The sequence below is a fragment of the Ambystoma mexicanum genome, chromosome 6q, assembly GCF_040938575.1.
Source record: "Ambystoma mexicanum isolate Mex_15411 chromosome 6q, UKY_AmexF1_1, whole genome shotgun sequence".
NCBI classification, from domain to species: Eukaryota; Metazoa; Chordata; class Amphibia; order Caudata; family Ambystomatidae; genus Ambystoma; species Ambystoma mexicanum.
In genome coordinates this window covers 1,423,259,413-1,423,286,408 of record NC_090937.1, presented here as the reverse complement: position 1 = coordinate 1,423,286,408, position 26,996 = coordinate 1,423,259,413, and the positions used below count along the sequence as shown (strand labels likewise).

Below are 26,996 nucleotides of genomic sequence, written 5' to 3'. Positions count from 1 at the left end.
TGTCTGTGGTACTGCACCTCTCCAAAAAATGCTTGCAATGCTCAGATCCCAGAGTTTTCATATATGCTTTACGTTTCCATTGTTGGAAAAACATTTGTGCTCTGATTGTGCTGTGTATGCTGTGCAAGCATTTCTATCACTGTTGAAGGGATAGAAATTAAAAATGGCATCATAGGGTTATGACTGACCTGGATATACATTGTGCAATTCCTCTGCTCCTGATCAAAACATAATGTATGCGCATTTCAAAGCACATTCCGTTTTTTCAATTTGGGATGCATTTCGGAATGTGTATTTGTCAATTTCAAAGCTGGCGCCCTTCAGTGATCTTTCTTTTCTGAAGAGCCAGTGCGAGATGGGCTATATTTCAGCTATTTTCCTGGCTCTGCTGGGCTCCGTTTTGTTTTCTCTGGCTGACCTGAGATGGCTTTCTTTCCATCATTGTTTAAAATTAAATGTTCTATGTTTAGTATTTAAATCCCAAACAGAGAAGAGAGTGGGCACCACCATGTATTCAAAAATGTTCAGAATATTCAAGTAAAAATCAAATATTTCAAAAAAGAATATACATCCAATTGAAAAGGAGCTGGCTGTGACAAGTCTGGAGAGGTTTCACACTGCAGTCTGTGTCACTGCCCTGCAGCTTCACAGTGGAGGATCGTTTCTCTCTGTGTATTACAAGATTGGTTTCCTTGTAAGCACGAGTGGATTTTCTCCATGCCTTTGTGCATAATGTCATTTACAACCCACTGCTGAGTGGGCAGGAACGCAGGACGTTCTGTTTTTCACCACTGACCACACCAATGAGACTCGCCCTGATGAAGGAAATAATTTCCGAAATGCATTGGCTTTTTTAGTCTAATACATGTGGATTGTGGCAACTGCTTCCTCACTAAGGATTATTAGTGATAGCTTTTTGTTTGAACTACTATGGATAAATCATTTTTGATATGAATCAGAAAGACTCATCTTCCTTTCTCTAAGAAGTATGGTATATTATGGATACTTGAACATATTGTCGTGAATCAGATATAAATACGTGCCCATCTTGGGCCCCATATGAGAGCGGTTGTGTGACCCAGTATTATTACTTGGTCTCCAGCGTGTGTAGTATTTAAATCCCTTCATGGCTTTGCACCCCTATATCTTTCCTCTCTTATCTCTCTCTCATTCGCTCCACCCTTCTTCTCACTCTTCTTGTTGTTCCTCGTCCTTCCTGTGTTCAGTGTTGTTTTCGTTCCTTTTCTCTTCTTGTGCTTTTACAATGTAATGCTCTCCCTCTTTCTCTTCGTTCCATTTCTCTCTATTCTACTTTCCAGATCTCCTTGAAATCCTATCTTCTCTCTACCGGTTAAAAAGGCTAATGTAAACACAGATCTCTGCTGTGTTTTCTACTTTATCTCCATTTTAATGTACTGTTTTGTTCTTATGTACAGCGCTTTGGTGTAAAGCGCTATATAAAAATTTTAAAAACACAAAATACAAATACAGGCATATTTCCTTTCTGGTTACTCTTAGAATACAAGCATTATTTTCAGAGACGTTCAATACTACTGATAACATAGAGAGGTCCTCATAACAAATCTGAGAGGACCTATGTATGTTGTCCGTGGTACTGCACCTCTCCAAAAAAGCAATGCTTGGAATGCAATGTAATGCTCAGATCCCAGTGTTTTCATATTTGCCTTTCATTATCATTTTTGGAAAGGCGTTTGTGCTCTAAGTGTTTTGTGTAAATCATTCAAGCATTTCTATCTCTGTTGGAGGGATAGAAATTAAAAATAGCTTCACAGGGTCATGATTTGTTTGAATATGCATTGTGCATTCCCCTGAACCCGATCAAAACATGATTTATGTGCTTTTCAAAGCACATCTCATTTCTGATTTTGGGATGCACATTGAAATGACTAGAAATACCCTTTTTCCTACTGCTTTGTGCAATTGCATAAAACGTGATGGAAAGGGTATTAGAATGTATTCATCTATGACTATGAAGAAATGTCAGATTTCTTTTGAGGAAATCTGCACCAGGCTGAAAATTAGCCCCTTTGGGAGCAAAACTACAATACAGGACGGTTTGGGGTGATTTGGTTGAATCTATTTGGTCATTGAGAATTGGTTGAATTCTTTTGTTTACATGTGCATTTTGCCACTTATATATGCCGGGGAAGACACCCATGCAGACCCCACCCTTAATCCCCCTCCATTAATTATATCCCTATACCCACCCCCCCACATATATATGCAGCAAAATGGGCAAAAATAAATTGCGTCCAATTCTCCAGCGCAGTAATCTGCCTATTCGATATATAGTACAACTACGACCAGGCTGAAATCATACATACAACCAACAGATGTACTCCCCACTTTCGCTGTTGCTCCTTTCCCCCCATGTGCTGTGCCTCTTCCCCACCTTGTGATTCCTTCTCCGTCCTTTGTGCGGTCCCTCCTCCCCTTTATGCTGTCTCTCCTCCCTCTTTATGCTATCACTCCCCACTCCTTGCGCTTTCACTTAGTCCCTTTTGCGCTGTCACCCCGTCCCTTTTGCACTGTTGCTCCTTCTGCCATGCGCGGGGGCTCCATCCATGTACTGTTGGGTATTTTGTGTAGATTTGGGGCTTGGCGGTATTTTCTTACCGCCGAAAAATAATTTAGCAACAATCACTCCTTGTATTCAGATTGGGTTATGTATAATAATAATACAGTGGATATGCATTATTTCAGTACACAGACATGCGTGGTTGGTATGCGTGGTTGGTGGTATTTTTGTTGAGCATAATTCCTTTGTTTTATTTGTGGCCCCAATATCCAGAACCCCTTATTTCTGTTTAGATTTTTCGTGTAATCACTAGAGAGACCTCAGGCTTGCATTTTCATGTATTAAGAACAATTGTTTAGGAACAGCGATCAATCTAGACTAATCCACACTCAATACGATCAAGGACTCTACGCTGCCGAACCTGCCAGAACTTAGCCTAGTTCTATCAAGCTTCCAACTTGACTAAAGCTGAGGACAAGTTCTGTCTCAGCCTCCACACCCCCCTGAAGAAGTTCCTATAACTAATCCCAAGGAATACAGGAACGAAACATGTAGGGCTACTACAGATACTAACACTAAGTACCTGAATAAGGAATTATAACCAGTAAAGGTGTATTTTAGGTACTCTGAAACCAAAACACCATATCCTGAGACACTTGACAAGAATAGGTCTCACATATTATCTTTAGTGTGGCTCTTTCTGTTTACCATAATAAGTCAAAGGTTGCCTCTTCTTTAAATTTTCAAACTACAATTGTAAACAATTACCTGACAAATCTAGAATTCTTATGTATTTTGAAGTCAGATTCAGTTAAAGTATGCTGTTTGTACTTTATTAACACTTTTTGGTGATTAGCACAAAGCACTTTATTTAAACAGCACTGGTCACTTTGTCAATTATTTTACTGACTAAATTTTATGTGTATGTTTTTATAACCTTATAAATTGTGTATTAAAATTGTTTTTAACTGTACATATAATGAAGTCAGGTTGTATTCTCCATGAACTTCGTAGCGTTACTGTCTGACATCATGTTTTAGTGTGTTAGTTCATGTTCAACCAGGATACAAAGTGTCCAAAACTTTATGATGTACGGGAGCCTTTATGTTCTATTATTCTCTAATAAGATATGTCAGGTTTGCTCCCCGACTACCTCCAGTATACCTGATTTCCCTCTAAGTGTGTACAGTTGCATTTCAGGAACACCACATTTTCATTTTTAGTGTGCCACCATGGGCAATTCTCACTGAATTATCTACAACAATGAGCTACATGTGGTATTTTTTCACTAACTTATATACGGTAGTGAACTATGTCCAGGGCCTCCCTTTCTGCCGACTCATAGACCTCCGGCAGACTACAACACACACAGTTAGTTATAATTGCTCATACTGAATGACATTGTGCGCACAGCTGCAGCCAAATCTTATTTTTAGCTACCTTAAAAAAGACAATTGCACTGTCTAAACATCTCCCCACATCATCAGCACTGTATTGGTAAATGCACAAAGGAAAGAGAAAATAAAACACACCACCCGTCTGCTTTCAGATATTTTTGTGTATTATAAAAGTTGCATTTAAACACGATCTCACTCTTTTACAGAAATAAATGAAATAGCACAGTAACAGCATTATTTGTGATACACTGGGAAGAGAGTGGCGGGGAACAAGAATTCAATTTGCAACATTAAACACGTGGGTAAAGCACAGGAATCTTCTTTCCTACACTGACTGAATATTTTCGCACACACTCAGCCCCCACACTTCAGCGAGATAATTACCAGGCTTATTCAGCATGTAACTTCTTTTGGCTGGTTGCCTTCTGAAGGGGTTCGCCCAGCAAGGACACGCATTTGCTGTCACTCAAACTGGGACTTGTTGACTGGAAATCCCAGTCTCTGCAACCAAGTTGAATCTGCTTTAGGAATCAGGCATCCCCAGCTATCAACCCAGTCCTTCTTCGAGCTGTGTCAAGATGTCTCTCCCCAGCTTCTTCCTCGAGATTATACAAGAAAACTCTGGTTACCTCCTACCAAAGGATCCTAACCAATAAAATTCTATCATGCCCTAACCACCCTCTGCACACAATGGCTTGGCTTATACAGTTGCAACTGTAACCAAACCGATTTCCTGCTTATTTGAGATCTTTGCTTCCTGCAGTTACTGTGGACAGAACAGCAGAGCAAAAAGAAAAAAAAAACTGAATGTGCGTTTAAATAATGACTTTCAGAGCCTGTCATTTTCCATTCATTTTGCACTGGAGAACATATTATGTTATTAATGAGTTAGCGTGTTAGTTTTTTGTTAATGAGGTTAGTTCATTAATCCTCAAATGTGTCTCCTGCAACAGAGGAATTTCAGGTAAAAATATGCATTTAACTGTGAAAAAATTATTTGCATTTTATATGTGGAAATATTTTTTTACTGCATAGCCTGTTTTCATCTACATGTCCATAGGTTGCACTGGCAACACATAGCTTGAAGCAATTGCATTAAACCCATGCAGTGGCGCTGCATAAAAATGCTCAATAACACATGTCTTGCTGTACCACATTATATCAATGCACCAAACCCATGCAGTGGCGCTGCACTTCAAAAAAACATGCTATACATTGATCCTGTGCAGTGGTGCTGCGCTCTGTGCTCCCAAAACACACTAAACAATCCTACACATACCCTGCTTTTTTTGAGAATTTGGCTAATCGGAGCCACAATTGGAAAAAATCCAACTTACTCCTTTTCTTCTTTCAAAATGTAACAATCCAATACAATTAACATTCTTGTTGTGAAGATGAAAATTGAAAGTCACTGTTCAATCAATATAATATTAAAATTCATCTGAATTCATCAATTCTTATAAAATGTTCTACATTTGCCTGCCCAATGGAAGTGTCCATAGGCCAGTGTTTCAACTTTATACTTGAAGTCAATTGAAAATAATAGAATAAAACAACTAACTAAAACAAATAATTAACATAACAGATTAAAACAATTAATTAAAATAATAAATACGTGGAACTCCATATGTCAGGACACTTGTCTGCCTCTTTTGGTTCATTCGGGTACTCTTTCATCTTGGTACTCTTGGATCCTTTTCTATAGAAGTCATCTTTTCTTTGTCATTCCGGTTATTTTGTCTTCACCTCCACCCGGAGGCAGGCATCTTTTGGTCTTCATCCAGGGGACTCCAGGACTCCATCGTCTCCCGTGACCTCCGGTATAAATAGTTAATGTTCTAAATCAAATATAAAAGAAACAGATTAAGTATATAGCACAATACTAATTTCACCCTTTTGCCAAAATAAAACACGCCTTGTAAAATGTTCTTTCGCCTTCTGAAATTAAACACATGTTATAGAGAACAAGCATACATAAAACAACATTCATGTTTAATACATTTTCATTCTGCAACTTCCGCTTCTATTTTTTTTATATTATATATATATATATACATATAGTACATTGTTTATATGCCCTTATAATCAACCATCTTCATTTTTTTTTAACTTCTCTGTCACTGCCTCCTGACTAGACATAGTCACTCCACCTTTTTTACGTTCAAGGGACTTTATCTGTTTCTACATGCTCAAGCTGCCTGATCTCGTGTCTGGGATGGCATGGCTTGATCTGATTTACATGGACAAACTGCTCTATCGATGTTTCACCTTCATTCTTCAAAATTTTATAAACTACAGGAGAGATCTTATCTATAATTCGAAATGGCCCCTGCCATGCTGCTAGAAATTTAGAATTTTTCTGTTTACTTTTTCCAAAATGAAACTTGTACACCTGATCCCCTACACTATATTCTCTCACTGATGTTCTTTTATCATAGTATGTCTTAGCACTGTCAGCAGCCCTTTCCAGATTTCTCTGCACAAAAGCAAATGCATGTTGCAAATGCTTCCTCAGTTCATCAATTACTCATGATCTGTGGTTGCACTCACAAGTGTCTGCTCATGTGTTCTGTATAGCAGGTGTTGTGGTAACACCATTTTCCTACCTGTCAAGACCTCATGGGGGCTAACACCTGTTGCTTTGGCAGGAGTTGTTCTGATTGCCATTAAAACTAAAGGTAGACGTAAATCCCAGCTGGAACCTGCTTCTGCCACGAATTTCTTTAAAATATCCACAACAGACCTATTGCTCCGTTCAACTCCACCTGAAGAGGCTGCCCGATATGCGATATGTAGTTTCCTTTTCACACCCAGTATTTGCCATACCTTACTCATTAGAGTACTTGTGAAATGACTTCCTCTGTCTGACTCAATTCTTTGTGGCAACCCAAACCTTGAGAACACATGGTTCACCAGCAATGTGGCTGCTGTTTGCGCACTACAATCTGGTGCAGGAATACATTGAATCCACTTCGACATCAAACATATCACACTTAAAATGTAACGGTTTCCTCTGCTCGACCTTTTTAAAGGGCCTACATAGTCTATTTGCAAATCTGACCATGGAAGAGTTAGGCCTCTTTTCATCAATGGGGCTCTAAGCATTGGTGAAGCAGGTTTAAATTGGGCACATACTAGACATCTTCTAGTATATAATTCCACATCTTGGGACATATGTGGCCAGTAAGCATAATCTTTTAGCATTTCCAATGTTTTTTGTGAACCTCTGTGGCCTGCAGTTATTGCATCATGTGCATGTTGTAGCATTAGCCCTCCGAATGAAAGGGGTACCACCCACTGTATTTGTCCTGTTATGGACTCTCTAATCATGAGTCCATCCTGCAGTCTAACTAGTTGTTTATTCTTTAATAGCACCCTCAACTCTTCTTTTCCCATACAATCATTTTCTGTTAAAGGGTTATGTTCAGGATCTATCAAATGGTTATAATAGATTCCCAAAATTCGATCATTTTTTTGTGGCTCAATCAAATCTTGGTCTGGCATATCATGACCCCACTGTACCACTGGTTGCTCTGTCTCCTTTGGTGTTTTAGAACGTGTTACTGCATCAATTTGTATTTCACCCAGTAAATCATCTATAGGTAGCAATTCTCCCATCACAGCCCCAATTTTAGCCAGGTGGTCTGCCTTATCAGTTCCCTCCTTATCCTCTCCAGGTGTTTTTAAATGCCCACAAATGTTTCTCCAGTATATTGTCAAATCATTTTCTGACACCAATTTGTCTATGGTTTGTATCATTTTTCCATGTTTAAGTGGCTTTTTTGTTGTATGTAACCATGCCTCTCGCTTTCCAGCCAGGTAAATACTCCACAAAGCTATTTCGTGCATAGTCAGAATCAGTCAGCAGGACAATTTCACTGAATTTATTATCAACTGCAGTAGCAATTGCTTTATAAATGGCCGTCAATTCCGCCACTTGACTGCTTCTAGCTCCAATCCTCATCTCTACACTAGGGACGCCTTCACATTTTCAACCAGATATTCCCTATTCCTGACACTAATTGTTTATTACTGTCATTTTCAATGTGAAAAGCACAACCATCCACATATACAGTTGGCAGATCCTTGCATGTTTTTTCATCAAAAGCTTTGTGTGGTGATTGTTCAAATTCCTACAAACTAGGTTCCACTTCCATTTCGTTTGATACTTATTCAGCTGCACAGTCATGTAAGTCAGCTAACCCTTGAGCAATTGGGCTCTTTTTATTTTGTCCATATCTCACTTCTACAGGAACACCTTGTAATGCCAGCGTCCATGATGTGATTCTGGACTGCGCTAGATTACCTGACCTAATTCTTTTACTCTCTAAAAACTGCAAAGGTTGATGATTTGTTTCAATAATCACCTTTTCTCCCTGAACAATAGGGCGGAAATGTTGTAGCGTCCACACAGTGGTTAATAGGGCCTTTTCACATTAATTGAATTTCATTTCAACTTGGGAAAATGCTTTACTTGCATATGCAATGGTTTTGTGATTCACATCATGTTTTTGTGATAACACTGCTGACATACAATGTTCAGAGAACCCTATTTCTACAAAGACATCCCTACCCTTTATCGGATATGCTAAACATGGTGCCTTTACAAGACATTCCTTCAATTTAGCCACTGCCTCAGACTGCTCTTTTTTCCATTTCCAGGGAGTATTCAGTTTAAGTAGTTTAGTCAATGGTTGAGTAATTTCAGCATAATTTTCAATGAACTTTCTGTTATAGCCTGTCATCCCTAATAAACTTTTTACCTCTTTCACATTTTTAGGGTCCTTTAGTTTTTGTATGGCCTCTATTTTCTTCTTTTGTGGATTTAGCCCATGTTCAGTCACTTCATGGCCTAGAAAGTTCACTTTTTTTCTTGCACCATTGTGCTTTTTGTAAGGACACTTTGGCGCCTGCTATCTGCAATTGGCCAAGCACATGTCTTATTTCATCAAAATGGCTTTCATTTTTTATCAGGACATCATCCACATAAACTATGGTTCCTCTTTCCGCTGCATCTGGCATGGCCTTTCTCAAAAAATATGCCAAATTCACTTCCACTATTGATGTACTCGAACAGAGCTCTAAGCCAGGCGTATTGGAGTCCTGTCAAATGTAAAGGAAAATAAATTCTGTATCTCCTCTGCCAATGGCATGCACCAATATCCAGAGGTGAGATCTAATGTGGTAAACACTTTTGAACCATGTACCTGAGCTAGGCCCTGATCAATGAATGGCAGTGGCCATCTGGATACTGGCACTCTTTTATTTAACTCCCTCAAGTCTGCACATAACCGCCACTGACCATTTGGCTTTAACACACCTAAAATAGGTGTATTGGATGTGCTATGAATGGGCCTGATGATTCCCCGAGCTTCCAAATTCTTTATAATCTCTGCTAATGATTCTAAACATGCCAGCGGTAGTCTATACTGGCGTACAAATACTGGACTTCTGCTACACCCTTCCGGTAGTGTGGCCACATGTAAATCAGTTAAACCGCAATCATAAGCATATTTTGCAAATACATCCTTAAACTCCATAAATATCTCCCTCAGATTGTTTCTATTCTCATCGCTGTCACATGCATCCGCTAAGGAGATCTGCTCTTCTACCATTTTGGAAAATTCTGGAAAATCTTCTGGTAAGGGAATCTCGGCGCTTTCCTCTAACTGTGTGGCTATGTCTTTTTGTAAAGCTGCCACTTTTAAATATTTTGGCATATCAGCTTCCACTTCAATGGGCTGATTTTCTGTTTAATTTTCATTTAAATTAAATGTTATGCAATCCTCTTGATGGCAGCACACTGTCTCATTTGAATCATAAGGATACACAGAATGAATTTTAAATATTCCTTTGGGCTGAGAGTCCAGGTGTTCTGGCAACTGACCCTTGGCATCTACATACTTTTCAGGGATATTTCCAATCACCATGTTATTTAAATCTGCCGTATAATGTGATTTTTGTATGGCCATTCCAAATGGGGAGTTTTCCTCTAAATGAATATCCTGACAACCTTTATTATTTACCATAATTTTTACAGATCCTTCACCAATATCTACCAATGGAATGTATTCATAATCCAGGCCTTGCTGTTTTATGGATTCATTCAGGCATACAAATGCATCAGAGTCTTTCATCTGCTGTCCATTTTTGCATTTCAGTGTTATTGCAAACTGTTTTGTAAATGCAGGAATAATAGTATCTTTCCTCATTTGTAATTCGATTGCATAAGGAACCAGTTGTGTACAATGATAAGCCCTTCTTTTGTCTTCAAATTCAGGTGCCGGCCCACCTAGGCATGACCATATTTTTTGATTAAGGAAATCTAACACCATACACATTCTGTGCATGATATCATTGCCCATGTAAAAGTCATTTTGTGCTCCACTCACTATCCATACATTATGGTAAATTGTTTTCTGCCCAATGCTAATTTTAAGCATGCATCTGCCTGCAATTCGGTTTTCAAAGTCTGGACTGTCCAACCCAGAAACATATTGGTTTTTAATCCTAAATTTCGGGATTTCCTCCCTCTCCATTATTTTTTGCAAACAATTTCTCATTAATGAAGCTCCTCTCCTGTTCAAGCGCTAAAGTGGCTTTTATTGTTTTAAAACAGTCATTTATACCAACATGAACCCATGGTTGCTCATCTTCCATGTGTATTTCAGCAAGAGTGGTAATGTGTTTTTCTGAATCTGTTTTAGGAGCAATATTCTGTTTGATTGTTTTCTCTTTTAAATAAAAACATAATGTGTGCTCATCTATGGCAGTCTGCCAATTTTTCCTTGGGTCCAAGTATATTTGTACAGGTAGTCTTTCATTGTCGCTCTGCATTTTGTCTTGACACATTAATATAACAGTGACACTAGGTATGCAACTATTCTGGAGATATACCTCCACAGCATCATTTGTTTTGGCAACGGTGTGACATTCATTTATGTTGCTGTTTTGTGATTTTAGTTTCTTAGGACTCAATGGTTTTTTGGTTAAGGACCACAGCACTCCATTCACCCCATCTATGAGAGGAGACAATCTTTTCAGGCAATCTGTCCCCATCAGAAATGGAATTTCACAAATAGATGTGATCAATACCTCTTGTTTCATTCTGTGCTTTCCTATTTTTATGTCAAACTCAGTTACACCTATGATGGGCACCTCCTCCCCATTAGAGTTATGCACTGGACCTTGATTTTCCTTCACTGTGATCTGATTCTGTGGGGGTCTCCCTTCATTGATACTCTTTACCAGCTCCTTGGACATAATTGTGGCCTGTGCGCCAGTGTCAATCATAGCAAATGTTTGGCATTTTTCTTCTACAGTGATGGGTGCATAATATCTGTCCTCAACTTCCTCTAATACACGTAAGAAGTGTGAATTCTTACTGATTTCAGGGCTCACCTTTCTCAGGCCTTTTTCACTTTTGGCTAAGCACATTGGTAAATGGAAAGACATTTTTCCCTCCTTTTTACCCATTTCTGCGTGAGAGACTTTATTCATTTCTCCATGATCAGAGGTTTTTTGGAGTGTGGCCACTGTTCGCCCATCCATCTGGGTATCATCAGGGACCACATTACAACCTTCCAACTGAACATGTGTAACAACATCATTTAGTAATTTGTCATTATTTAATTCTGTGCATTTGTGATCATTTAGTGTGGTACCAGCCCTTTCAGCCTCTTCAAAAATACTTGGCTCAAAGAATTCTTCAGGTGATTGATTTGTACCTTCCTTTTGAGTATTCCCTTTTTCTGTCTGTGTTTGTTCACCATTTTGACTGTCCAGGGAAGGGGCTATAGCATCCCCACTTACTCCCTGTTCACTGGTATTCCCCATGCATGAGTCATTTTTCTTAAATCTGTCCCTTTGTTCTTTTGGAATTTCAGGTGTTTCTTTTTCATTTGCACAAACCTTCAATGTTTGATTTAGCTCTAGGTTAAACCGTACCTCTTTTTTAGAAGTGTTTGCACTTTCTGTTACATGTTCATTTACTGGCGTTTCCACTTTTAAATCATTAGACATCTCAGAGTCATTATGCGAAATTACATCAGGGCAATCTGGCTTTTTGGCACTGCAGGTATCATGAGTACTTAGTCACTTTTCAGACGCCCCCCGGTCATTGCTATGGCCATCAGCCCCCTCCTTGGATGGCTGTTTTTGCGCTGTATAGAGCTTTCCTATTTGCTCAGCTAACATTTTCACTTGGGCTTCAAGGCACTGGAACCTTTCCATCTCTCTAGAATCCTCTTTCTGTGGCCTAGGTCGATATTGGTTGTTTTCCCCCTGATTGGATCTATTCTGATACCTTTCAGGTGATTGATGTCTGTTGGGATGGTTTCTGAACTCTTGATTCATTTGTGGAGGGGAGCGGGGTGCACCCATCCTTTGATTATAGTCCCCTGGTGGGGAATCATTGTACTGACGTGGATTGTAGTTCATGTTCTGCCTCATGTCCTGTCTCTCAGATTGTGGGTACTGGCCCCTAAGTTGATTCCCATTATCAGTAAATCGATCCACATATCGGGGTCTATCCTGATTACCATATATCATGGTGTTAGGATCAAATCTGCTCTGTGTCCCCAATGTCCGGTAGGGACCATCATTTCTTTGATCTTGATTTTGTCTCTGGTTATTGTTCATACCTGACATATCAGGCCGATATCCTGCCCGGGGTCTGTCCCCTAAATACCTAGGGCTGATGTAGCTCTCCCTATTACTAGGATCATGTGATTGGAACATTGGTACAGGAAAGGGCGATCTTTGTTGATTACCCCTTTGTTCAGGTGTCACATTACTTTTACCTGGGCTTTGAGCAGACTCAAGGGACATTTTGGCTGACCTGATTTCCATTACTGTGGCTGAGGGTTCTTTAGATTTAGGTCTAGTATCTTTCATTTTATCACTTTCTCTACCCTGACAATAGAGTACCTCATATAGTTTTGTGCTTTGATGTACAATCCATTCAAGGGACTTGTCACGGTCAAATTCACGGACCAATTGGGATATGATGTCTTTCTGTAGCCCATAGAAGTATGCAGTTTTAAACTCATTGGAATTTGGGTCAAAAGATACATCAAAGCGAGAAAATGCTCTTTTTAAGTCTTGTAAAAATTGGCGAGGGGATCTATTAGGCCCAGCAGTGATTGTGTAAGCGACTTTCTTTGCCTCCTGCAATGACTGAAAAGGAGAAAAATGACGCCCAATTTCTTTTTTAAACTACACCCATGTCATATTCTGCTGTTCATTTAATCCCCTTATGATGCTGGCCGTCGGGGCATCTAAAGTTAAATGAAAATATTGTCTGTACTGTTCCTTAGGTATCTGGAGTGCTTTAAAAATGTCATGAACCGCTTCTAGGTGATCCTCAATGCAGCATTCACCTCCCTTTTTAAATAGTTTGATCAGGGCTTTAATGGATTTCATTATTTTTATGGGGCTACTTGTTGCAATGCATGGAATTGCACTACTTTTTGATTCAATCCTTGTTTCAGGTGTATGGGATTGGTGGCTGCCCCCAATGGGCGTATCAAATCCCCCAAGGGCGCTGCAACCAAGTTCAGTCACCGGCCCAGTCACTGGAGCACTAGCTCTTTGGGCAGAACTAGATTCACCTCCACTCCATTGAATGTAGTACCCTGCCGCCTCTCCTGGGACCTGGGAATGCACATTTGTTGTTCTAAGTCTTTGCACTTTTTAAGGAGCCTGCGTGCTTCATTTTGCAGATAGTTGTTTTCATCACTCATTTTATTTATTACCTCCTGCATGTCGCACATTTGCATTTGGCATTCATTGAATTCTTTGTTTCTCTTGTCTTTTTCTTGAATCATTTTAACCATTTCTTGCTTTGCACCTTGGAGATCACTTTCTTTTTCAAAATGTTCTTTTTGTAAAATCTGCATTTCTGAAACAATCTCATCTTTATCCTCTCTAATGTGGTCCACTAAGGCTTTTAAGTGTACCAATTCTTGCTCACTATCCTCAAATTGTTTCTGGCTTTTGGACAACTGAGCATCAAAATCTCTACATTTTAATTGCATGTCTTTCTGGCATACATCCAATTCTGCTCTTAACATTTCCTGATTTTTACTTGCCCCATCTAATTCAATCTTTAACCTGTTAATTAGCTGGGTATCATTTTCCTGCATTCGCAGGGACCTATTCAAAATAAACCATATTTTGGCACATAGCCGTATTAAACAGTCTTTTTCTGCACTTTTATCGGCTGCATTCAATAATCTTGTAAGGCAGACCTGAATTATGCTGCCTTCTGCAAAAATATTGTCTAGTTTTTCTTTCTGCACCTCACCCTGAATGCGGTCATGCCATTCTAAGGTACATCCCATGTGCAAACAACTTTGCCTCTAAATATTGCACTAGGTCTGAGAATGTGGTTTCCCTTTGTGACATTCTGAAATTCGTTTTTAGTAACACACTGCTATTATGAAATGGGTTCCCTTTAATGTACAGATGGCAGTGTGAGACACACTTGCCACGCCCAGTAGGTGCCTCTTTCCCGGCCTGCAACGCACCATAAATATGTTGGGTATTTTGTGTAGATTTGGGGTCTGGCGGTATTTTCTTACCGCCGAAAAATAATTTAGCAACAATCACTCCTTGTATTCAGATTGGGTTATGTATAATAATACAGTGGATATGCATTATTTCAGTACACAGACATGCGTGCTAGTTCCTTGTGAATGTTTAGCATGCTCATGGGACCTTTCCTATTGCGCTTGAAGCTACTTCAACGGCACTGCACGTTCGCCATTGTTGCATTTTAATGCTTTTGAATGAAGCTAGGTTGCGCCGGTACCCAAATCCGTCTCTGAGCCCCTTGCCCATCCCCCTTTATCACGGGAAGACAAGAATCAGTCTGTTCATAATAGGGATGCTGCACTGGAATCACACAGCACCACAAAGTCCTCCTCTTTCACGGATTGAGCATCGGACGTCTGCATCCGAGGTACATGGAGCTAGATTTTTTCTTTTACAGAACGTAGAGTAAAACGAAAGAGTAAATGTGATTTTGCCTGTGTTTACTCTTCCATTTCCCACTAAGATTTGCAAATGTGGAAAACTGCATGCAGTGGACCCAATAGTGAGTATGTGCTAACGTTGGTGGTCCAATGCTTGTAATTACCATTTCTTTCTAAAGTAGCCTAAAAGTAGATAACCAGTAAGTAGCCTCTCCATCCCATCAGTCAGCCTCTAGAGTGTAATAGGGGCCAGTGGGGCAGTGCATTGGTGCACAGCCATAATAAATAAACATGAGAAGATACTACTGTGGTGTTGGTGAAGTTTCAAAACTACACATTGCACACCAGTGGCACTGACATTCTATGGCCCATAATGTTGCAATATGGACACTGCCTCACTTATCCCGAAACATGAACTTACTAAGGGTCATAAAACCAAGGCATAACGCGTTTTACGCCTTGCTTTATTGCCTCAAGAGATGTTCTTCCCTTTTAAAGGCACAGTAGGGACACAAAGAGGAAATAATATTTCTGCTGTGCCTTCCTCCTCCGCCTTCAAATAGCACGTGGCTTAATGTGAGCATGTATTCCATTCTGGCGTTAAACCGATGGATTCCTATGGGATCCACCTGTATTTCGCAGATTCTACAGGAATCGATTGTAAGTGCCGTCCGAAAAGCTTAATTTGCAGGCAGCAATTACAATTAGCATAAAATGAAGCCTAAAAACAAGGATTAAATGGGATTTTGCCTGTTTTAATTGGGATTTTTTTGTGTGCAAAAGCTGAAAGTTTCATGCAGGGGATCCAATAGAACGCACGTGCTACCAGTGGTATTTCCCTGCAATCTGCAGTTGCTTTCTCATAGATTTCCTTATCAGCAATAGCGCATGTTCCCTGGATGGGGGATGATGGGTCCATGAAGTCAGGGTTGGATCATAGTTTGTGGCCAAATCCAGAAGTTCTTTCTGTGCACCAGAATTTAGGAGGTTAGTAAAGAGAACAGTGCACATTAGATATTGATGGCCACCTTCGATTGACAACCGTGGCAAGAGGCACAGTAGAGATCAAATGGAATGATAGACCGGAATTGCTCAAATAGACTGTCAAGGACGCTGGTAAGACAGGGGTAATCCTTGATAGGTTGCTCGATTTGTTGCGATATTGCCTAAAGTTTTCACGTAAATCATTTTGTTAAGTAGTATATTGTTTTTTAACATGAATTCAGCACAGTGATATTTTTAAAATTTGCAAATGATGAGAAAGGCGAAAGATAAACAAGAAGAAAGTGAAGGAAAAAATGTTTAAAAGGCAAAGGAATGCACGAAATAAGTATTTCTAATATTTTAATTCCGCTGTAAATGCTCAGCTCTTGTGTATATAGCCTATCAGATAGCACAGCAAGTTGAGCGCTCGCTTTGATATCCGTGCAGAGCCCACCGACCGGCAGGGCCAAACTCAGCCTTTGATCCTTCCGAGGTCGATAAATCAGCACCACACACATGGGTAATAATAATAGGCGCTTAGATGCATGAGGCTTTGTAGCGCTAGATAAATGCTAAATTGAATTATATGCACTTCTTTCAGTATAGGGCTAAGAAATGGACTGGGGCCAGGCAATGTGTACATGATGGGAACAGTGCAACCACGTATGCGAGAGTTCTTCCTGCGTGACGGTGAGGTTATACTGGATACATTTTAAATGACGTCAGTTACTGATTGCCTACTCATCAAGCTGCCGTGGAAATGCTGTGAACAAGCATTGGCAAAGGCAACAGTTTTGGCTTTTCTGTAGGCGTGAGATGAGCATTTGCCAGTCCCCAACTGGACGTATGCTAGCAGTACCTGACAAACTGTATTCATAAAGAGATAAACAAGCCAAAACTGTTGGCTTTGCCAATGCTTGTTTTTAACAGAGCTTTGTTTTGCAATGAACAAATGCAGGGACACACAGATTGCTTTTAAGTCAAGTGTTTGAACGCATAATTGGTTAAGATGTTGGTATTTCCCCAAAAGCGCTTTACAGCGGCAACGGCAATGTAATCATTAACTCTGTGAATACCACTGACATGGCGCATGCAGCATAACGTTTGATGTTCCTACTTGACAGAGCTAGCTGAAATAGATTACGGGAACATGTGTTTTGGTGGGGGGTAGTCAGTGGAAACTGTCATTGGCAGTCAAATGGAGGGGGTGGGGGGAGTAAATAACCAAACAAGCTGTGTCCATTCTCACATACCATACCATCTGCCTCTGATCTGTACTCCAATACAATAGTTTTAGATGGTAGGGTGGCACTTAAACTCCAGCCAAAACGAATAGCAGACTGCCAGGAGTAGACTATGGCCCTCATTACGACCCTGGCGGAAAGTGACTGACCGGACCGCCACAGCGTAAATAGCGTTTCCGCCATTGCACGAAGGAGCAAAGTGCGGCCCATTCCGACCCATCGGGCACGAGCACCACGGCATGGCGGAAGTGCAAAGTCCGCGATGGCGGAAATGACCCCAAAACGGCCCACACCGCCGCCGTACGGCGCCCTAGGTGCAATACCGCCACCCATCACAGCGGACACCGCAGTGTGCGCCTACCGGAAAGTACGGTGACCGTAAATATACGGAAACGGAAGTAAAAACATGGGCCCGGAACGGGAAACATCCCGCCGTACACCTATAAAACCACTAAAACCACACAACCACTAAAAACACTACCCTGAGACACACCCCAACCCGTCATCCACCCTAGCGAAACCAAGAAAAATGGGAAAAGTAGCGAAGAAAGCGTGCGACCGCAAGCGGCAGGTCCACTTCTCCCGTGAGGAACTCACCGTGCTAACAGAGACCCTCCAGGAGAATGCTGCCGTCGTCTTCTGCACGCAAATGACCAGGACGGCACTTGCAAACAAGAAGGCCATATGGGCTCTGGTGGCACAGCGGGTAAGTGCGGTGGGGACCGCACCCCGCACCCCACAGCAATGCCGAAAGCGATGGGACGACCTGCGGATACGCGTCCGCAGCATACTCTCTGCCAACCGCAACATTGCCACAGCCACCGGGGGAGGTCCTGAATCACCCATCAAGTTGACCCCCTGGGAAGAAATCTGTGCCTCCACCATCGGAATGGAGAGCATAGAGGGAGTCGGAGGGATGGAGAAAGGAGTGCAGACATCCGAAGATTCAGGTAGGTGGGCCAGATAAAACAATGCCAAATCCACAAGTCCATCCATGTGAAGTACCATGTGTCCACATAGTGCAACAGAAACACATGTCCAGGAGAACGTCCACACACATCGGCCTGATAGCGCACGTTAAAACCCACAATAAATACATAAATAATTAAAAACCCCTAAAACACGCACTACACGTGCAGCAGGCACACCCTAACTGCAGGCTGCCAAACAACTGCACCCTCACTCCACACACAAATGAAAGCACCTCCAAGGCCCCGACCCAAATCACCCTCAGGTACCACCCCAATGCATGTGATACAATGCCATTCCAATTCCCACAGACCCATCAATAACCCTCGCCCTCCTTTACTCCACCACAGGGTCCGATCCAAACGACGAGCATCAGGACACCCCTACCAGCACACCTGCAAAGAGGGCCAAGACCAACGGCCAAAGACCCTCCACCTCAGCTGCACGCATCAAGACACGGCAGCAGCACAAATCAGGTGGCAGCACAGAGGAAGGAACATCAACAGGCACCCCAGCAGCCAGCATGCCCACACCACCACCACCACAGGTCCCCCCAACGGATGCCACAGAAGGCACTGCCTCTGGTGGCAGCAGCACCATAGGTGACACCCCATTGATGGCAGCATGCTCCGACACAGAAGACGGGGATGTCGAAGTCAGATCCATCCATGACCTGTCCCAATCCCCCTGTCTGTCCCATCCCGTACAACATGAGGATACCACGCAGGGGCACCCACAAGACGACGACTGGCCATCCCCCACAAGCCCTGTGGCAAGGCAACATGAGGTCAACAGCCCCTCTGTGACACCCCCGCAAATGGCCATGGCCCAGCAGAGGCAACAGTCCCTCGACCAGTTAATCGTGCAACAGCAGCAACTGGCCACGCTCCTCAAGGACCATGCCGATGAATGTGGGGGCACTAAGGCAGACATAGAAACATCAACTGAGACACTTAGGGCAGAAATGGAGAGAGGTACAGAGACACTAAGGGCACAAATGGAGAGTAGCACCGAGAGCCTGGGAGTCCAAATGGAGAGAAGCACCGAGAGCCTGAGGGGGGAACTGCATGCGACGTCCAAGGACGTATGTGCCGAACTTGCCGCAGTGCGCCGTGTGCTCACTGAGCTCTCGCAAACCCTTAGGGACATGCATGGACGTGAGCAGGCAGAGACATCATCCGTTGCAAGTTCCGTCCAGGGCAGCCCCCAACGTAGATCTGGGAGGAACCTGCGCTCCACAGGCAGGGGTGCCCCTGATACCCGCAGAGGGGGCTTGCAATAGCGACTGCCCACTGACAATGAGCATCTTTGGACACTGGTGTTCGGGGGGGAGGTAGGAGGGTGGAGGGGGTGTGTTGGGCTCACTTGGGTGGCGGGTCGATAGGGTGTACAACATGATATCACATATGCCATAAACAGTGCACGATCAACCAATGAGATGTGTGGACATTGATCTTTGTGTACTAGGCCATCATAGGCGTACAGTCCATATTGTGCATGTCCCAGACACACACAGTGCCACGAGTCCCGTGTCCATGTATCAGCCACCAGGCGTGAGTGCTAGAAGCATACATCAATGAGATGCTGACGAATGTCACGGCCCTCCGGTGCCTCGCAGACTCCTTGAGGTGCTGCCACATCCCCACCCTCATCATGACCATCATCAGGTGCTTGCAGTTCTGCGTCAGGGGGCATGGGCACATTTCTACGTACGCACATGTTGTGGAGCATGACACATGCCATCACCATCTTTGCAACCTTCTCATGGCGGTACAGGAGTGCCCCGCCAGACCTGCTGAGGCAGCGGAAACGACCCTTCAGTTGGCCGAATGCCTGTTCAATGACTACACGGGTACGTGAGTGGGCATGGTTGTAGTCCTCCTCATGCTGGTCCCGTGGGTTCCGGACTGGTGTGAGGAGCCATCTCTTCAGTGGATATCCAGCATCACCTGTATGTGGACGATAAACGTATGATGTGGAATGCCATTGCTACGTACGCACACCCCCCCCCCCCCTTCCTGCCAGGTCATTGCCGAATCACATACCCCACATTATCATGCATGTAATGAGACTCACCGAGTAGCCAGGATCTGTTCCCTGCGTGTCGCACCATGTAGCGTGGTATTGTAGAGTTCCTCAAGACCATAGAATCATGGGTTGATCCAGGGAATCTGGCACAACAATGTGTAATGATCCTGTTGGAGTCACACACCATTTGTACATTCAGAGAATGAAATTGTTTTCGGTTGCGGTACTGGGCCTCCATGGCATGTGGGACGACCAATTCCACATGGGTGCAGTCGATGGCACCAATGCAACCCGGTATGCCGGCAAGTGCATGGAATCCCACTTTTGTGTTGGTAATTTCCTGCTCCGAGCGTGGTAGGGAGATGTAGTCGTCTGCGTGCTGCAGGAGGGCATCGAGCACTTGCAATAGTGTCCGTGAGAACAGTGGCTGAGAAATGCCATGCAACTGTCCGACTGTGTGCTGGTAGGTGCCTGTGGCCAGGAAGTGGAGTACAGACACCACCTTCAGTAGGGGTGGGATGGCGGTTGGGCTATCTATCATGCTGACAAGGTCAGCCTGTGTCATGTCCACAATGGCGGCTATGGTGTCCCGGTCCAGACGGTAGAGGGTGTGGATCTGCTCATCAGTGAGGTTGAACGGATGTGCTCGGAGGCGTGGGATTGCGGGCTGCCTGCGTGGTGGTAGTGGCTGTGCTGGCGGCCCTTGCTGGCCCTGCCTTGCCCTCCTCCTCCTCCTGCGTCTCCTCCGTGCGGCCGGTTGTAGTTGGTGTTCGTCTTCTTCTTGGAGTTGGAGTACTTGCAGTGCTATCATGTCCCCCAGGGCCAACATCGCGAGTCCTGCCGGTAGCATTTCGGTGTGGTTGTGGGAGGAGACTGGCTGTGCAATTTATGTGTTTTCAGGCTGTATGGCCTCCACCTGTGGTGATTCATTCCACCTGTGCAAACTGCTCTCCCCTTTGGCCGAGCACGTCCCGCACACAACGCTGCAATTCGGGGAATGGCATCTTGCTATTGCAATCATGTATTTGTACCCGATGGCCGTGTAACATTGGTTGATATGTTCATTCTGCTGTGGTCCCATTGTTTCACATACTATCTGTGCAGTCGCGAACAGACTTGTGAAGGGTCAGTGGAACGTAGTACTCGAGTAACGGTGGACCCTCATGCATCACTGTACCGAGTTGCAACGACGGGCGGGGCGTCCCATTTGTGGGTGAAGGCAGTTGCCATTTTCACACACAGCCGCACTCGATGGATTAATTAGTGATTTCAAACGGCCACAGATGCCTCTTCGACGTGATGTTGCAAATGAGGAATTCGAAGGGCGGCGCTTTCGGTTTTCAGCTAGCGGCGAGGAAATGCCCACAGGTCTGACTGCAAATATAACGTACTATTGTTCAATGTCCTTGGGACAGGGGCCATGGCGAGGATGCAATGATTGATATGAATGGTTTGGGATGCGCAATAGCGACGTGGGCGATGAGGCCGGACGTTCCCAAATACATGTTACTTCACTACACTGGAATTACGGGTTGGGGCACTGTGGATTTTGCAGGCTGCATAACGCACAGACTCAATGGATATTTCTAATGTTATGTGAGTAAATATTCAGGCGTTTTAATCCCGGGATGAGGGAATGATGAATGGATGCATGGGCAGGTGATTTGATACAGAGTTTGCCATGTACAGGGCTTCTTGGAATCTATCCGCCTCCCCTACGCTATGTGATGCAGGGCTGCCATAGTGGGACCATCGTCTATCTGGCCTTGTTGAGCCCTCCCTGTCTCGACGCGCCCTCAGACACTTGTGTCCATGCACGTTACCAATCCCATCTGATGGATTCTGTTTTGACAGACGCATGCACAGGTACACTCGTTTGTGATGGTGTTTACACCTCGATATAGATAGTCATGAGTCGCAAGTGGTTTTTGGGTGGTGATGAACCTTTGGAGTGGGCTAGCATGCATATGGCTGTGGATTTAGTGTGATCATTGAAGTGAGTTGTTCGAATGTAGTTCTGATGGCCATTCTGTTCTTTTTCTTTTCTTTTGGTTGACAGGTATCTCCTCCCCTTTTGCCACTGCCATCTGTATGCCACTCCTGCAGATGGCTTTTACTCCCGACACCTGCTGCTTCGTGTTAATCAGTGGAGCTGCATTACGATCTTATGGGACGATCGCCAATGGGCCACATGCCCTTACGCAGTACTGGTGGCTCGGAGCAACATTTCGGCCTTTCAGCTGGACTAGTGCCTCCCCATTGGGACGGCCCTGCGGTTCTGTGCGCTTCCATGTTGCCTTTTCGTACGTGAATGTGGCTCTGTGTACCATGATGGAACAGGGCGTCACACAAGTAGTGGCTGGTCATTTCTTGCGGATGCAGCCCACAATGGTGAAATGTGTTTTGGAGTTCATGGCCTGATGGCTGTATGGGCTTGGTGATTTTGTTGTGCATTAAATTTCTATTCTGATTTGGCCCGTGTAGCGTTCTTCTTTGCAAGTGATGTGGCATATTCCTATTTGGGGAGCGATGTATTGTGAGGAGATCTGCATTGGGTTCCAGCTTCGGAGTTTAGTTGCGTGGTACTGTGCTGGGCGCGTTTGCCTACGAAGCCCAGTGAGGTCAGGGATGGGGGCTGCCAATATGACTGTTTGAATGTTGTCATGCTCAGGGGCGGGGGATTGGGTTTTGTGTAACAGATGCCGGTCAGCCAGGTGGACTGGTGGAATGATGTGATTTTCGGAATATTGCTGGTCACAGGTGCCTGTGTTTGCGTGCGTTTCTTGGTGGGGGACTGTGGTCATGTCCATTGGGATGGCTTCTGTATTCGTGCCATCTGTGCCCTGCAGCTCCCATTGGCCCCTGTTGTGTTTCTTTTGTTCGTTGGCATGCATGGGTGACTTGTACATTTCAATGGTTGCATTGTGACTTCATTGCACCTACGGGGAGTTGTACTTTGTGGGCAGGGAGCGGTGTACAGGCACTCAGTGGGGCCGTTTACGGTTGATTCGCGATGCCGTACTTCTCACCATGGCGGAATGGTACATTCCGCCATGCTTGATGGCGTTAGGTACATGTCCGCTAGGGTCGGAATTAGCGTACCCTTGCGCCATGGTGGTGTTTACGGTTTGGCATGGCGCGCGCGCGCGTGCTTGGTGCAGTTAGCGTTGGCGTTCACTACGGTGTCGCTAATGGCTTCGTACTTTGCGGTGACGGGTCATAGTCGCACCGAGCGCTATTCGATGGCGGTATTGCATTTCCGCCATCGTTTTCCGAATTCCGCCAGGGTCGTAATGAGGGCCTATTTCTTTAAGAGTGTGGTCCACCAATTCCACATGCTACACCGATGGACTGCAGTGGTCTCTGGTGGCCTACTACGGCCGGGTGACGAAGCTAAAGTCTTTATTCCCGGAAGGTATGAGACACCCGGGCGCACTCATGTGGAATGTTCGATCTATGGAAGCAGCAGAGGTCAACTCTATAGTCCCAGATTAAAAAGGGGTGATCACTATGACCAAATGAAATATGTGCTGACGGAGATGGACAAACGTATCAAGCAGGTGGTGGTGATGGCGTTTATGGCAAGATTTTATCAAATCTGAGCGCACTGTTCACTTTATTACATGTGACATATTATTGGCCGTACGGTCAAAGCTGTTCATTGACATATTAAGGTGACTTATTATTTGCTGGTATTAAAAAAACTTCTCTAAAATATATTACTTCGACGTGGTCGGGTTCTTTTTCCCGAATATTACCCAGCAGTCTGTGTGCCAGGATATCGATGACCGATAAGGGGAATGTTTTCGTCTTTCTCAATTCCACTCGGCTTCTGGTCTCTTCTGAGGCAATGACCGAAAGGCGAGTACCGAGCTGTCTTCCTCCCACACACTAAAGAGCGCGGCCACCTGGTGACTCGGTGATGGAGGGATGGGGGGCAGTGGCCCCGCTGCCTGCTGTGAGGTGACGTTGCCACGCAGTAAAGAGGAAGGCGCGTATTGCGCATCACGTGGCTCAGGACTTGCCATGCCCTCACTAATGACAGTTGAAAGAGCGCTTTAGTTTCAGACCGGAAATCAATTGTGGTTCAAGGGTGGCTTAACGCGTCGACACCAGCTTAACAGCGCCTGCCACTGACTGGCCGAAACTGGTTTTAACACCATATTATCCAGCTCATTTAATCATTTAAAAGGTAATTCTGTGAACAATGTTACTAATTGAATATGATTAGTTTAAGAACATATTTTAAAACAATGTATATTTAGCCCACAGAACTGTTTCTATGCACCTCCCGCAATAAACATCGCCTGTAAATCAAACTCATAATTATGAGGTATTTAAAAAAAGGTATTTTGTTTTTCATTAATACCATAGTCATAACAGATGCATCAAAATCTATATCTGGGTTGCTGTATAGTGGTTTAAAGAAACACAAAATATAATTGTTTAATGACAGTTGGGTTCGCAGACATCTGTAATTTGGAAATGATTGGGTGGGGCCAGATTCAAAAGGCAATTGTAGCCTTCATCTTTAATTTAATAATGGACACTCACCCCATCCTAGAATTAGGGCGAGCGGTGCAAACTTACATAATGGGGCCACCTGCGTATATAACAGCAACAGCGGTCCAATTGTATCCTAAGTAATGCTGCCATATGCCCAATGTTTAGACCATTTAGACATTGGGCCTCATTACGTCTGTGGCGGTAAGGCAACAACGGCGCCGGTAGTGCTACCGCCGCCGTTGTTACCATGTCACCACATTACGAGTTATGCTTGCGGGTGTCGCTCTGCACACCTGGTCAGTATATACTGTATTGAGTGCCCGTGCCACTTGCGCTATGTTGGGCAGACTATGCGCAATGTTGGAACACGGATATCCGAGCATCGGTCACGAATCCGCTGCAAAAACATGACATCTCCCCTAGTACCACACTACACAGAGAAAAAACGTAGCACTCAAGACATCAAGTGGTGGGTTATCGAACGGGTCTGCAGTGGTCCCATCATCCCAGGGAGACTCTTAGACCTGGAATGTAGGTGGATACACAGAATGGACTCAGCTGCCCATGGTCTGAATGAACAACAACGTTTTCCGCATAGATGACTGACCTATGCAGTCATTCCATGTACCTCTATACATCACTGAGACTAATGAATATTCGAAGTGTACATACGAACTAGGCATCACAATAGGAGAGCTTCTTGGCACCCACCTTCTTTTCCACTTATGACAAGCAAGACCATCCTACAGAGAACCCCTCTACCAGTCCAGCACCTCCCCAGCCAGGCGGTATTAGTGGCCACTTTGAGGGATCGAGTGATCATTATTTCTGGATGCAATTCAGACTGGGAGAGACCAACACCCCTTAGCCAGAGGGCACCCTCCCTAAAACCGAGTAGCCAGCGATTTGGACTGTAAGTAACCAACACCCCTATAGCCAGACGGCACCCTTCCTCTAATCGAGGAGCCAGTGACTCACCCATGTTCTGTACACCAGATTGGAACATTTCCTCCACCCGAGACATTAGTGAGAACCAGTGCATTTGTGCGGGGGCGCATGCACATGAGCATTTTCGCCGTAGGCATGACGGGCATGCACAATTTAAAACCCAAGGTCTCCACTTCACAGACCGAGCTCCGGGTGTGCACTAATCCAACTAATCATGACCTGATGCATTCAGGATCATGATTGGAGGACGTACGACACACACCACCTAGGGGCTCCGTTGCATACACACTTTTCGATCAGCGGGACGCGCGATTGCCATGAACACAATCAGATATTATTTCCTTACCCCACTATACAAATCTCCATGGGCCAAAGAAGAACAAACATCGAGAGCGATGTCAGCATTCGGTACAACTAGCCCAGACTGCAGATTCTGCTTCCGGATGACATACGTCACAGCCAATCGGGATACAGAATTTCTAGTGTCCTGATTGGCTGAGAGACACACACCTTCTAGGTATGTTTTACTGCAGCATCAGGCTCGTATCTCAGATCACACTCTGTTTCCCTTGGGAGCCAGGATCACAGACGGGCCCCACGGAAGAGAGTCACACACCCTGGGGAGCCAGGCACAAGGTACCCAAGAAAGAAAGTGTTTGTTTGTATATATATGAACGGCCCCCCCTGAGAGAGAAAGACTCTTCAAAGACGGGTTTCACTATCACGACTCCTAAGCAGAGTTTAAAAGCACGGAGAGCAAAGAGATGCCACACAGCTGGTTTACACTGCATCTTTTATTGTCTCCCCCTTATTAGGATGCACATGGCGTTGTGCTCATGCTGGAACACGGACATGAGCTGAGTCCGGTTTTGATTTTCAAACATAGAGGATGACACAGGAGTCTAACAACGGACCTTCAGTCTCCAGGTATTCTGCTTATAGATAATAAAAATTATTTCCAAATTCAGGATGGGAACAGCCCACCGCTGGCTCAAAATCCAATGGCCGCATGCTCCAATATCTGGAGCCTATCTAGGCATTATACATTAAGTTTGGGTCTCTGTTTTGCATGTGTTCTGACACAGAGACTCTGGCACACTCATTAACAATGTCATTTTTTTGCTTCTCAGAGTTTTCTCACTCAACTTTGAAGTGTTTTCTGTGCACCTCATCTTGGGTTGAACGAGATTGTCCCCTTTTGCAAACTAACAAACAGCCCTGTGAACTGCAGAGTCCAGTCCGGGAGCCTGCCCTATCAAGAGTTTCTTCACAAGGTTTCTGTGGTGAGACATGTATTCAATACGCCCACCATAGACTACCAGGGATAGCAGCAATTACACTTTTTAACCTGGGTTTACACTAAGGGCCCCCTCCTTTGAACAATTGTCCAATATTTAATTAATTT

The 26,996-nt window shown here is 44.0% G+C and overlaps 1 long non-coding RNA gene across 1 annotated transcript; it reads right to left on the bottom strand.

Annotated features, from left to right (window-relative positions):
* Positions 1-4,082: 4,082 nt before the first annotated feature.
* On the bottom strand, positions 4,083-26,034 carry LOC138516751 (uncharacterized). The gene is made up of 2 exons (XR_011282307.1): positions 25,938-26,034; positions 4,083-5,774 (listed from the first exon to the last, which is right to left on the bottom strand). It is a non-coding gene; the product is annotated as an uncharacterized lncRNA (long non-coding RNA).
* Positions 26,035-26,996: the final 962 nt, after the last annotated feature.